Genomic DNA, 14,242 nt, shown 5'->3' on the forward strand with positions numbered 1-14,242 from the left:
AACATTGGGGTACATGTGCCCCTATGCATCAGCGCTTCTGTATCCCTTGGGTAAATCCCTAGCAGTGCTATTGCGGGTCATAGGGGATTTCTACTGATAGCTTTTTGAGGAACCTCCACACTGTTTTCCAGAGTGGCTGCACCAGTTTACATTCCCACCGACAGTGTAGGAAGGTGCCTCCCTCTCCACACCCTTGCCAGCATCTATAGACTCTTGATTTGTTCATTTTAGCCACTCTGACTGGCGTGAGGTGGTATCCTGGTGTGGTTTTGATTTGTATTTCCCTGATGCTGAGTGACGCTGAGCATCGTTTCATGTGCCTGTAGGCATTCTGGATGTCCTCTTTGGAGAAGTGTCTGTTTATGTCTTCTGCCCTTTCTTCACTGGGTTATTTGTTTTTTGGGTGTGGAGTTTGGTAAGTTCCTTGTAGATTTTGGATACTAGCCCTTTATCTGATATGTCATTTGCAACTATCTTTTCCCATTCCATCGGTTGCCTATTAGTTTTCTTGACTGTTTCCTTTGCAGTGCAGAAGCTTTTTTATCTTCATGAGGTCCCAAGAGTTCATTTTTGCTTTCATTTCCCTTGCCTTTGGGGATGTGTTGAGTAGGAAATTGCTGTGGTTGAGGTCAAGGAGGTTGTTTCCTACTTGAGGGTTTTGATGGTTTCCTGTCTCACATTCAGGTCCTTCATCCATTTTGAGTTTATTTTTGTGTATGGTGTAAGAGAGTGGTTTAGTTTCATTCTTCTGCATGTTGCTGTCCAGTTCTCCCAGCACCACGTGCTAAAGAGGCTGTCTTTTTTCCTTTGGATACTCTTTCCTGCTTTGTCAAAAATTAATTGGCTGTACATTTGTGGGCCCAGTTCTGGGTTCTCTATTCTATTCCATTGGTCTATGTGTCTATTTTGTGCCATCTTCCTTATTTTTTGAAGGACAGTTTTGCCAGATATAGAAATCTTGGTTGACATTATTTTCCCCTCTCAGCACTTTGAGTACATCAATCAACTGACTTGGGGCCTTCAAGGGCTCTGATAAAAATTCTACTAATAATCTTAATGGGGATCCTTGTATGTGATAGTTGTATCTCTACTGTTACTTTGAGCAGTCTTTCTTTGACTTTTGATGGCTAGGCTATTATTTGTCTCAGTATGGATCTCTTTGAGTTTAGCATAGTTGGGATTCATTGAGTTCCTTAGATTTATAGTTTCATGTATTTCCCTAAGTTTGGGGAGTTTTCAGCCAGTACTTCTTTAAATAATCCATCACTTTCTCTTGTCTCCTTTGTGGACTCCCACAACGTATATATTGCTTTTTTATGGTGTCCCACACGTCCCATAGGTTCTGTTCACTTTTTCCTTTATGTTCTTCAGACTTGATCATTTAAATTATCTTAGCTTCAAGTTAGCTGATTCTTCTGTGTGCTTAAATCTGCTTTTTAATCCTTCTAGTGGATTATTCTTTTCTTTTTCCTTTTCTTTTTTTTTTTAAGTTTCAGATACAATTCTCAGCTCCAGAATTTCCTTTTGGATCATTTTTATGTTTTTAAAAAATCTCTTTATTGATATTTCTGTTGTGTTCATACATAATTTTCCTAACCTTGTCCCTATATTCCTTTAACTCTTTAAGTATCTTTAAGACAGCTGTCTTATTTTATTTTAAAATTTATTTTATTTTATTTTAAAATTTTATTTGTTTTATTATTTTATTAAAATTTTGTCTAAGAAGACTGCAATCTGGTCTTTCTTGGTGATGGTTTTTGCAACTTTTTTTCCCTTTTGAATAGAACATGCTTTCCTATTTCTCTGTATCTCCTATGACTTTGTTGTTATTGTTGAAAATTGGACATTTGGATGTTATAATATGGTAGGTCTGAAAATTATAATCTCCTTCTCCACTACCTCCAGGGTTTCTTTGTTTTGTTTTGTTTTGTTTTGTTTTGTTTTTAATTTCTATGTGCCAGGGATCAGCCTGCATCTTTTTCTGGGCATGCATAGCAATTTTCTAAATTCCCCTAACATATAATTGCATTTGGATGTCCTATTTAAATATCTGGCTCCCAAAGGGGCAAAAAGGAAACTGAAAGGAAAAGAACAGAAGCTATATCTTTAAATCCCCTGAAAGCTGCTTCATCCAGTGGAGATTGCAATAATGCTAGCCTGCTTTTGTATCTGCACCTCTCTAATCTGAAACAATAATTCACAATCAGAACATAGATCTCTTACTTAGAAGAGAAGATCCTTTTTGCCCACTCTAGCTCTTGTAAGATGCTCTAGGAACGTTTCCTGTATCGGGGGTGGAGGTTGGGGAATGTATACCAGCTATAGTTCCAAAGGCTTAAATTACACTTTACTAGCCAAGCCTTCCCTTAAAAGTTGTAAAGCATTGAATAAACTCCAGAATCACAAATTAGTTAAATCAATTAGACTCAGCTAATACAGTTGCTGTTTAGTTGGAAAGATGGATTCCTTGTGCTTCCTCCTCAACCATCTTCCCTGATGTCACTCCTTTTGCTTGATACTTTGTATTGGATGTCAGATATTGTGAACTTTGTTAGATGCTGGGTATTTTCTAATTCTATAAATATTTTCAAATTTTTAGAACACAGTTATGTAGCAGTAGTTTGATCCTTTTGTTCATTGTTAGGTGAGACTATAGGAGCATTTACTCTACAGCTGATTTTGCCTCCACAATGAGGCAAAAGCCTGTCTGATACTCTATAAGATGTCCTATGATCTAAGCTTTTTACTCCTGGGAACAGAAAATATTTTTCATCCTTGTGTCAACTCTGGAAGTTGTAATAATTTTAGGTGGCCTTCTTTTTCTTGTCTTAGATAGGAGAATGAATCTTGTCCATGTAACTTCATCTAGAATGGAAGCATTGGTTGAATTCTTCTTCTAAAAAATTTAAAAATTATGATAAACATAAGTGAAAACTCACAGTTGAGAATATTCCATGAGGGGAACCTGGGTGGCTCAGCTGGTTGAGTGCCTGATTTTGGCTCAGGTCATGATCTCTCAGTTCAGGAGTTTGAGCCCCACATTAGTCTTGCTGCTGTCAGCCTGTCAGTGCAGAGCCAGGTTCAGATCCTCTGTCCCTCTCTCTCTTACTTTCCCTGCTTGCACTCCCCCAAATAAATAAAGAAATAAAGAAATAAAGAAAATACTCCATGAATTATGACAAAATATACAAACCCCAGAAATAAAAAAATATATAATCTTCACTGCAGAACCTCTCCATTTTCCCAAAAGACAATTATCTTCATCTGTAACATTGTAGGTTGACTTTGTTTGATAAATGGAATCATGCAGTATATATTCTCTAATGTCTGGCTTCTCTTGCTTAATACTATGTTCAGGAGATTCTTTTTATGAAACTATAGTTCATTAATTTTTATTACTATCATTCCATTTTATGATTTTACCCATTCTACTGTTGTTCTCTACTAGAAACAATTTGCTATAAACATTTCTGTGAATATCTTTTGATACACATATGCATGCATTTTGTCTATGAATGGAATTGCTGGTCAATCAAGTATGCATAGATTTGATCATAGTAAATAATGCATATAATTTTTTTCTTTAATGTTTTTTATTTCATATTAATTTTAGACTTAAAGTCACAAAATAGTATAGAGTTTCCATGTATTTTTAACCCAGCTTCCCCTAATGTTAACATATTACTTAGTCAAAGTACACTACCTGAATCAGGAAATTAAAATTTATACAGTACTATTAACTAAAGATCTCATTTGATTTTACCAGTTTTCCCGATTAATGTGTTTTTCTGTCTCAGAATCCTCTCCAGGGTCTCATAGAGCACCTACTTGTTTCTCCTTCGTCCTCTGCAGTCTGTATCATTTCTTTGGTTGTTCATTGTGTTCAAAATCTTGATATTTTCAAAGAATTTAATTTTTTTGAATCTCTTGCTTTTGGTTTTTATAATATTTTTCATGATTGAATTGGGATTATGCATTTTGGGGGCAAAAATACCCCATAAATGATCTGCATCCTCAGTACATTATATTACAGGGGTCTGCATTATGACTTATGTTGACCTTGATCACTGGGTAAAAATGACCTGTTCACTGTAAAGTTACTATTTTTCCTTTTGTAGTTAATAAACATCTTGTGGAAGATACTTTGAGACTATGCACATTTTGTGTCTTCTCCAACTTTTGTCCACTAATTTTGAAATTCATTGATAGATACTGTCTGTAACAATTATTGCTATAATGTTACCTAAGGGTAATTTTCTATTTCCTACTTCTACATTTATTAATTGGAACTCTACGGGAAGAATCACCTCTTCAATTTATTTATTCACTTACATTGATAGAGATTCAGATATTTATTTTATCTTGTGGGCTATAATTTATTATTATTATTATTATTGCTTCAATTATTTCAGATTGAACAATTGGAACTCCTTCAGGTTGACTTCTGTGTTCTTTCTTTTTGTTTTCTTTTTTTTAAAAACACATCTATTCAGCGTCATGATCAGACTTTCAGTTTAACAATCAACAGCACGGGTGCAAAAAAAAATCTACATTAAAGCCCTTTGTTGGAATGCTTTACACTTTCACAGAACAGAAACTACAATTATCTGTTATACAATTAGTCGCAAATACAGTCCTCGAGTTTTTTGCCCATACACATGAGTATTGTCTAAAACATGTCTTCTTTGTAGCAGCGAGGCCCTGCCACCACTGTGCTTGGCTGAGTTCACAAATCTGTTGTAACCTGTAGCTTCCCTGTCACTTCTCTGGCTCTCCTCTCCTGCTAAGCTTTGTTTCCTGGCAGTAACTCAATCCTAAAACCGTCTGACTTTGGCTCAGGTCATGACCTCATGGTTTATGAGTTTGAGCCCTGCATTGGGCTCTGTGCTGACAGCTCAGACCCTGGAGCCTGCTTCAGATTCTGTGTCCCCCTCTCTCCGCCCCTCCCCTTCTCATTCTCACTCTCTCTCTCTTTCTCAAAGAATAAACATTAAAAACATCTTTTTAAAACCTTCTGCCATGGCCATAGCTATTGCTGCTGCTGGAAGTGCCACAGTTATATTGCTTTCGTGGGTTGGCAAAGTACTGGCTTCTACCACCCCAGGGGCCAGAGCTTCTTCCTCCAAAATTTCCTCCCTTCAAGGGTCCACAGTTTGAAGATTGATTGTTGTAATTGTCATAATCATTATAGCTTCTGCCACCGCCAAAGTTGCTTCCATCATTGTCAAATGTGTTATAGGCATCCCTGCTGCCGCCATATCCACCACCACTTCAACTGCCAGCAAAGCCACCTCACCCACTGAAGTTTCCTCCATACCAAAGTCGTCATTCCCACCAAAACCACCTCTGTCACCACCACTGAAGTTTCCAGAACCACTTCGACCTCTTTGGCTGGATGAAGCACCAGCCATTTCTTGCTTAGATATAGCTTTCCTTCCTTCACCATTGTGGTCATTTACAGTATGGTATTTTTGAATGACAATCTTCTCTACAGAGTCATGGTCATCAACAAATGTCACAAAAGCAAAGCCTCTCTTTTTGCCACCACCTCAGTAAGTTATGATTTCAATTACTGCAGTTTTCCCATATTGTTCAAAATAATCTTAGATGATGTTCTTCAGTGTCTTCTTTAATGCCACCAACAAAAATCTTTTTCACAGTTAAATGGGCACCGGGTCTTTAAAAATCGTCTCTCGAGATAGCCCTCTTTGGTTCCATAACTTTTCATCCACCTTGTGTGGCCTTGCATTCAGGGCTGTGTCCACCTCCTCCACAGTGGCACAGTGACAAACCCAAAGCCTCTGGAGCACTTGGTGTTTGGATCTGTCATTACCACACAGTCCGCGAGCGTTCCCATTGCTCAAAATGGCTCTGCAGACCCTCATCAGTTGTTTCAAAGCTCAAACCTCCAATGAGAAGCTCCCGTAACTGTTCATGCTCTTTGGGAGACTCTGACTTAGATATGACTCTGGTGGGAGGAAGACTTTAACATGCTTACTCGGCAGTGTCCATGGGCAAAAAGGAATAATCTCAACTCCTGTGTTCTTTCAACGGCTGGCTATCTATCTATCTATCTATCTATCTATCTATCTATCTTTCAGGAACTACAAGATGTTCCAGGATCACCTTGTACATTCCCTGCCCAGCCCTGAAATCAATGATTTTTCCAAAAACTCTTGTTTCTTTTATTGGAGACTGATGCTTAGAAACCAGGATTTGGGGCTAGGTGTGTTCATTACTACTGGAGTGTCATTACTTTTAGGCTCTCTTACCAAAGAGACCTAGGAGGTCTGCGTGTATGTATTAGCCCATGGAGACATACACATATCTTTGTATATATTTAAAGCATGATTTAATACTGATAGTTCAAATTCCAATCCTATGCCATAGGGTTCATTTTAGTCTTTTCCTGTTTCTTATTTGTAACTTCCTTAACAAGAGTAAGAAACTCAATTCTTTTTTTTTTTTTTTTTTTTTTGTGCAAAAAGGTGATTTTATTAGAGCCTAGGGAAAGGCCCTGTGGGAGAAAGGGCTGTGCTGGGCTTGTGAAGAGTGACTGGTTATATACTACAGAGGTGAGGGAGGTAAAGGCAAAAAGAAGGCCTCCAAAGGAGTCTCATAGGCTAAAGAGGACTCACAAGATACTGGAGGCCTAGTTATTGTGAAGCTAAGATTGAAGAAATGCAATTCTTATCATCTACAATACATTTATTTATTCATTCATTTCTAATGTACACATAGAGTAGTTTCAGAGTTGCTAACTCATTTCTATGCAAGAAACACATTTACTGACTAGTATAACATTGATGTGTCATTCTTTTGTATTTAATTTTATTCTGTCAGAAACACATTTACTAAGTTGTGTAGCATTTATGTACCATTCTTTGTATTTAACCTTAAATTATTATTTTTTCCAGAGGCACTAGCTAGTTTTTTCCTTCCCAATGTGGTTATATTATTTATTTGCATATAATCAACTTCAGTTGTTAGTGTTTATATCCATTTCTAGTCACCGTACATACTGGTTTGGTTTTAACGGTTTATTTAAACAGTATGTGAAGGGTTTGTAAAGCATTATTATGGTGGTAAAAGTCAGATTATATAAAAAGATATATTGTGAGAGATTGCTGGGAAGATAGCAGAGTAGGAAGACCCTGTTCACTTTGTGCCATGTATGTCCTATGTCACACTCACAGCAGAACCCAGATAACAACCTGAAGACTAGCAGATCAAACTCCACAACTAGATGTAGAGAAGAGGCCACACTGAAGAGGGTCGGAAGGGTGGAGACACAATGAGGAGCTCAACGGATTCACAGGACTCTCCCCTGGAGGGAGGGACCTGTGGGCATGGAGAAGGGAGAGAAACAGGTTATTACATGAGGGAGACTGACTCTCTATAACATTTGGCTTTGAAAATCAGAGGGCCCAAATTTCATGAATTCTTCCAACCAGCGGAACTTAAAGCCTAGAATTTTATTTATATCTTATCTTTTATCTTTTACTTACCATGCTGCAGGGACACAGCCAAATCCTAGAATTTAAAACATCAGTGGGCTCACTCTGGGAGACCCAGGAAGGCCAGAGGAAACCGAGTCCTTAAACTTAATGACACAGAGCAACAAACAGCTCATGGAGAAACAGCGCAGAAGCAGCAGTCTGAAAGACGCTTGGGGTACACAGGAGAGAGATCTGTTTGCTAATCTCAGAGCATGTGCTGGAGGAGCGGGATTCATTGGGAGACTACTCCAGGAACAAAGGATCTGGCAGGCAGCATTTCCCTCCCCTCATCCCAGTATAAACACATGGCCACTTGCAGGAACCAGCACAACCCCAGCATTCACTTCCTAACTTGCTTACACCATGCCCCACTCCCCACTAGGCTTTGGGAACCTGCCCCTCCAGCGGAGCTTGTCTCAGTACTGGTGCTGTAGGTCTCCTCCCGGAGAAGACCAGCACAAACCTTGCCAACCCTGCATCTCCTGAAACTGTGAGCTTTGTGGAGCCTTGATCCGGGCAGCAGCTGTGGTGAGTCCCCTCTCTGGGACCACTGGCATGCAAATCTTGCTAAAACTGTGTAGTCTGTCTTGTAAACTTTGTGGATCTACCCCTTCCAATATCTCTTGGATACAGCACATTCAAACTGGGGCCACAAGCCTGGAAGAGTGCAAGTAGCCCCAACAGTGCCCAGCACCACTCTGAAGTGACTCCTGCCACAGGGAAAGAGTAAGAACCAGACATTGGTCAGACTGTGGTCCCAGCACCTACCAACAGTGTAGGTTTAGAGGGAACATACCTCAACATAATAAACATCATATATGAAAAATGCACAGTTAACATCATACTCAAAGGTGAAAAACTGAGAGCTTTTCCCTTAATGTGAGGAATAAGACAAAGATGTCCATTCTCACCACATTTATTCATCATAGTACTGGAACTCCTAGCCACAGCAGTTAGACAACAAAAAGGAAAAAAAAGGCATCCAAATTGGTAAGGAAGAAGTAAAACTTTCACTACTTGCAGATGGCATGATACTATATATAGAAAATCCTAAGACTCCACAAAAATACTGCTAGAACTGATAAATGAATTAAGTAAGGTCACAGGATACAAAATCAATGTGCATAAATCTGTTGGATTTAGAAATGCAACATTAAAAATGAAGCAGCAGAAAGAGAAATTAAGGAAACAGTCCTATCTACAGTTGCACCAAAAATAATAAGATACCTAGGAATAAACCTATCCAAAGAGGTGAAAGACCTGTACTCTGAAAATTATAAAACATTGATGAAAGAAATTAAAGATGACACACAAAAAATAGAAAGACATTCCCTGCTCATGGGTTGGAAGAACAAATATTGTTAAAATGTCTGAACGACCCAAAGCCATCTAACATTTAACGCAATCCTTACCAAATTATCAAGAGCACTTTTATCAGACTAGAAGAAAAATTCCTAAAATGTATGTGGAACCACAAAAATCCCTGAATTCCCAAAGCAATCATGGAAAAAAAAAAAAAAAAGAAAAACTGCAGGTATCACAGTTTGAGATTTCAAGTTATACCACAAAGCTGTAGTAATCAAGAGTATGGTGCTGGCACAAAACTAGACGCATAGATCAATGGAACAGAGGTGAAAGCCCAGAAACAAACCCACAATTATATGGTCAATTAATCTTTGACAAATGAGGCAAGAATATGCAATGGGAAAAAGACAGTCTCTTCCACAAATGGTGTTAGGAAAACTGAACAGCTACATGCAAAAGAATGATCCCGGACTGCTTTCTTGCATTGCCAAACGACCTACCCAATAAAAGGTTAGTATCCAAAGTTAGTATCCAAAAAGCAGTTTTTCAACAAATGATGTTGGGAAAACTGGAGATCCATGCAAAAGAATGAAGTTGGACCATTATCTTACAGAATATACAAAAACTAAAAGTGGATTTAAAAACCTAAGCATAAGACCTTTAGTTGTAAAACAGAAGAAAACAGAGGGAAAATTTCACGATATTAGATTTGGCAATGTTCTTGGATTTGACACCAAAACCATAGGCAACAAAAGTAAAAATAGACAAATTGGATTAAATTAAATGTAAAACTTTTATGGATGAAAGGACACAATTAACAGATTTAAAATTCAAAGAAGGGACGTCTGAGTGGCTCAGTCGGTTAAGCGTCCAACTTTGGCTCAGGTCATGATCTCACAGTCCATGGGTTGGAGTCCCACATCAGGCTCTGTACTGACAGCTAGCTCAGAGCCTGGAGCCTGCTTCAGATTCTGTGTCTCCCTCTCTCTCTGACCCTCCCCTGCTCATGCTGTCTCTCTCTCTCAAAAATAAATAAAAACATTTAACATAATAAATAAAAGTCAAAGAAATATTTGCAAATCATATCTCTCATAAAGAGTTAATATTCATATTACATAAGGAACTTCTACAATTCAATATTAAAAATATAATAACCCAATTTAAAAATGGGCAAAGGATTTAAATAGGCATTCAAAAAAGATAGACAAATGGCTGACAAGCACTTGAAAAGAAGCTCGACATCATAATTATTAAGGAAATGCAAATCAAAATTACAGTGAGGTGTTACTTCACAACCCAAACAGAAAATAACAAATGTTGGTGAGGATATAGAAAATTGGAACCCATGTGCACTGTGGGTGGGAATATAAAATGGTGTGGCTACTGTCAAAAACAGTATGGCGGTTTCTCAAATAATTTAAAAAAATATAATTGCCATATGACCCAGCAACAACACTCCAGGGTATATAAAGAATTTAAAGGAATTGCTAGGTTGTACTGCACTGTTATTTATCCAAAAGACAGAAAAATGCTAATTTGAAGGAGCACATGGACTGCAATTTTTATAGCAGCGCTATCAACAATAGCCAAATTATGGAAAGAGTCCAAATGTCCACCAACTGCTGAATAGGTAAAGAAGATGTCGTGTGTGGAATATGTGTGTGTGTGTGTGTGTGTGTGCGCGTGTGTGTATATATATAATGGAATATTACTCAGCAATATAAACGAATGAAATCTTGCCATTTGCAAGAATGTGGACAGAACTAGAGTGCATTATACTAAGGAAAACAAGTCAGTCAGAGAAAGACAAATACCATATGATTTCACTCATATGTGGAATTTAAGAAACAAAACAGATGAACATAGTGGAAAGGAATGAAAAACAAGATATAAACAGAGAAGAAGGCAAACCATAAGAGGCTCTTAAATATGAGAACAAACTAAGGGCTGTTGGAGGGGAAGTGTGTCGGGATTTGGGCTAAATGGGGGATGGGCATTAAGGAGGGCACTTGTTGGGATGATCACTGGGTGTTATATGTAAGTGATGAATCACTGGATTCTAATCTTGAAACCAATACTGCACTGTATGTTAACTAACTTAAATTTAAATATTAGTTAAATTTTTTAAAAAGAGGAAAAAAAGAATTAAAAGCAGGGACTTAAGGAAACGTTTATAGTCCTATGTTCATAGCATTACTCACAAGAGCAGTGAGGTGGAAACAACACTAGCATTCACTGATTAATGAATGGATAAGCAAAATGTGATATATATACACACAATGATATAGAGAATTTATGAAAAATTTAAAGCTGGCATTGTACTTAATGGTGAAAATCTACAGTGCTCTAAGAATTATGCTCTAATCACTTTTATTCAATATTGTATAAAGGTTCTACCCATCACAATAAGGTAAGAAAAGGAAATAAAAGAATAAAAATTGGAAAGGGAGAAGTAAAATGGTCTCTATTTACAGACAAAAACATTGTCTATGTAAAAACTCCCAAAGAACCTACAAAAAAACCTACCATCAACATGTTCACAGGATAGAACAGTATATAAAAATCAAAACTTGTATTACTATAAAGTAGCAATAAATTGGAAATTGAAATTCAATGTCATTTGCAATTACATATAAAAACATGAAATATGTAGGTAAAAATTTAACAAAATAAATGCAAGATCTGTACATTGAAAAATACAAAACACTGATAAAAAAATCAAAGATCTAAATAAATAATGACAATACCAAGCACAGACAAGGATATGGAGCAATTGGAACTCTCATATATTGCTGGTGGGAATGCAAAATAGTGAAGCTACTTAAGACAACAGTTTGGCAATTTCTTAGAAATGTATGGTTCCATATGACCTAGCAATACCATTCCTAGGTATTCACTCAACATAAATGAAAAGTTTTGTTTATACAAGAATACATGAATGTTTGTAGTGACTTTATTCATAATTCTCTAAACTGGAAACAACCAAAATATCCTTTAATTGCTGACTGAATAGTTTATGCTAAGTGGATTTAAATGACTACATAGGGTGATTTGATTTATATGGCATTCAGGAAAGGAAAACTGGGTGGTTCAGTCGGTTAAGCGTCCGACTTCAGCTCAGGTCATGATCTCACGGTTAGTGGGTTCGAACTCCATGTCGGGCTATGTGCTGACAGCTAGCTCATAGTCCAGAGCCTGTCTTCCTATTCTGTGTCTCCCTCTCTCTCTGACCCTCCTCTGCTCATACACACTCTCTCTCTCTCTCTCAAAAATAAATAAAACATTAAAAAAATTTTAAAAAGGAAAGGAAAACTATAGGGACAGAAAACTAATGGCTGCCAGGGGATGGGGGAGAGGTAGACGACAAAAGGGCAAAGAAATATTTTGAGAAGATGGAACTATTTAAATCTGGATTTAAAAGGGCAAATTTTATTGTACATGAGTTTTACCTAAATTTAAAAATCCTCCAATTAAAAGCAAGCCGCAAAAATCACATTTTTCTCATATTTGAAATAGAATTAAGAGGGGCGCCTGGGTGGCTCAGAGGGTTGAGTGTCCAACTTCAGCTCAGGTCACGATCTCATGATTGGTGGGTTCCAGCCCTGCGTCGGGTTCTGTGCTGACAGCTCAGAGCCTGGAGTCTTCAGATTCTGTGTCTCCCTCTCTTTCTCTGCCTCTCCCCTGCTCAGTCTCTGTCTCTCTGTCTCAAAAATAAATAAATTACAAAAAAAAGTAATTGGGGGCTGGAGATTCCTGGGGATGGAAACGGAGATGGAGGCCCAGAGCGCGGGGCCGAGGACGGCTTCACCCAAGTCACTCACAAGGGTGGCCGGTGAGCGAAGAAACCGCAGGCTGAGCAGCTGTCTGCCACAGTGGAGGGCGCGGCCACGGCCTGCATGGATACAGAGGAGGCCCCGCCCGAGAAGAGGCCGGTTTTCCCACCCCTCGCCGGGGATGGATTCCTGAGTGGGAAAGAAGAAACAAGGAAAATTCCAGTCCCAGCTAACAGATACACGTCATTAAAAGAGAACTTGATGAAGATATTTACTCCTGTTGCAGAACACTTGAGACTTCAGATACACTTTAACTTGGAATCGAGGAATGTAGAGATCTGGACTTGTAAAGAAACCAAGGATGTTAGTGCTCTGACAAAAGCAGCTGATTTTGTGAAAGCCTTTATTCTTGGGTTTCTGGTAGAGGATGCACTTGCCCTCATTAGGCTGGATGACCTCTTTCTAGAGTCCTTTGAAATTACAGATGTGAAGCCCCTAAAGGGAGACCACCTGTCAAGAGCAATAGGAAGAATCGCTGGCAAAGGAAGAAAGACCAAATTCACCATAGAGAATGTGACACGGACACGGATAGTTTTGGCTGACATGAAAGTTCACACCCTTGGCTCTTTACAAAACATCAAGATGGCAAGAACTGCCATTTGCAACCTCACCCTGGGAAATCCTCCATCAAAGGTTTATGGGAATATCTGAGCCGTGGCTAGCAGGACAGCAGATCTGTTCTGATTTCAAATCAAGAGACTTACCCCTTGTCTTTGGACTCTAGAGGAAAAGCCTTCCCCTCCACACGTGATCACAAAAAACCATGTGAAGAGAATTCCAGTCACTTTAAGCCTTCATCACTTCTGTTCTCACCCAGAAGCATAAACAGAAAGGCTTGGTAATATTCACACACAGCAACTTTGAGGATAATTTCCATAACTGAATTTAGCACACTATACTTATACATTAACTATAATTTGTCACTTCACTTTAAGTAAAAGATTTGCATAGTGTATAATTCTTATAGGAGGGGAACTTCTGGCTTGAACAGTCCTGTATGAGTTTTTAAAGTTATTTATAAATTTATAACTTTATAAATTTATAAACATTAAAAATTATTTAAAAAACGAATTAAGAATAATACCTATCCATATTGGATTTTCATGGGGATTAAATGAGATAATTTATAGATAAACTTTTACCATAGGTAATACAGTAAACACTATAAATGCAACTAGTTATTAGGTACTTACAATGTGCCACGGGGGTAAAAGAGAATGAGAGGGTGGGCAGAGAAATCACCATAATTTGAGCATCTAGTCTAGAGTAGGATAGAATAGAACCTGTTATGGAAGTAATAACAGCAAAAGCAAAATGAACATTTGTGTACCCATTGTCCAGCTGAAGAAAAAATATCTTTAAAGGCTCCTGTGCTCCCCATAGCAACTATTATCACTTTCCCAATGCCAAGAGATAACTACTACCCTGAATTTTGTTATCTATACATATATAATAGACTTGCTGATGACCCTCCCCCAAAGGTATCAGGTCATAGTCCCTGGAATGTGTAAATGTTACTTCATATGGAAAAAGGTGTCACAGACTTTGAGTTTGGAGTTCTCTCTTGTCCAGCAAGAGAGCAGATGCAGCAATAAAAATGAGAGA

The 14,242-nt window shown here is 38.1% G+C and overlaps 1 protein-coding gene and 1 pseudogene across 1 annotated transcript in view; both read left to right on the plus strand.

Moving 5' to 3' along the window:
• The window catches only part of FAM186A (family with sequence similarity 186 member A), a 77,657-nt gene that overhangs the window by 22,059 nt on the left and 41,356 nt on the right, over positions 1-14,242 (plus strand). The window lies entirely within an intron of this gene.
• LOC115304256 lies at positions 12,564-13,299 on the plus strand (annotated as a pseudogene).

The sequence above is a fragment of the Suricata suricatta genome, chromosome 10 (genome assembly GCF_006229205.1).
Source record: "Suricata suricatta isolate VVHF042 chromosome 10, meerkat_22Aug2017_6uvM2_HiC, whole genome shotgun sequence".
NCBI lineage: Eukaryota > Metazoa > Chordata > Mammalia > Carnivora > Herpestidae > Suricata > Suricata suricatta.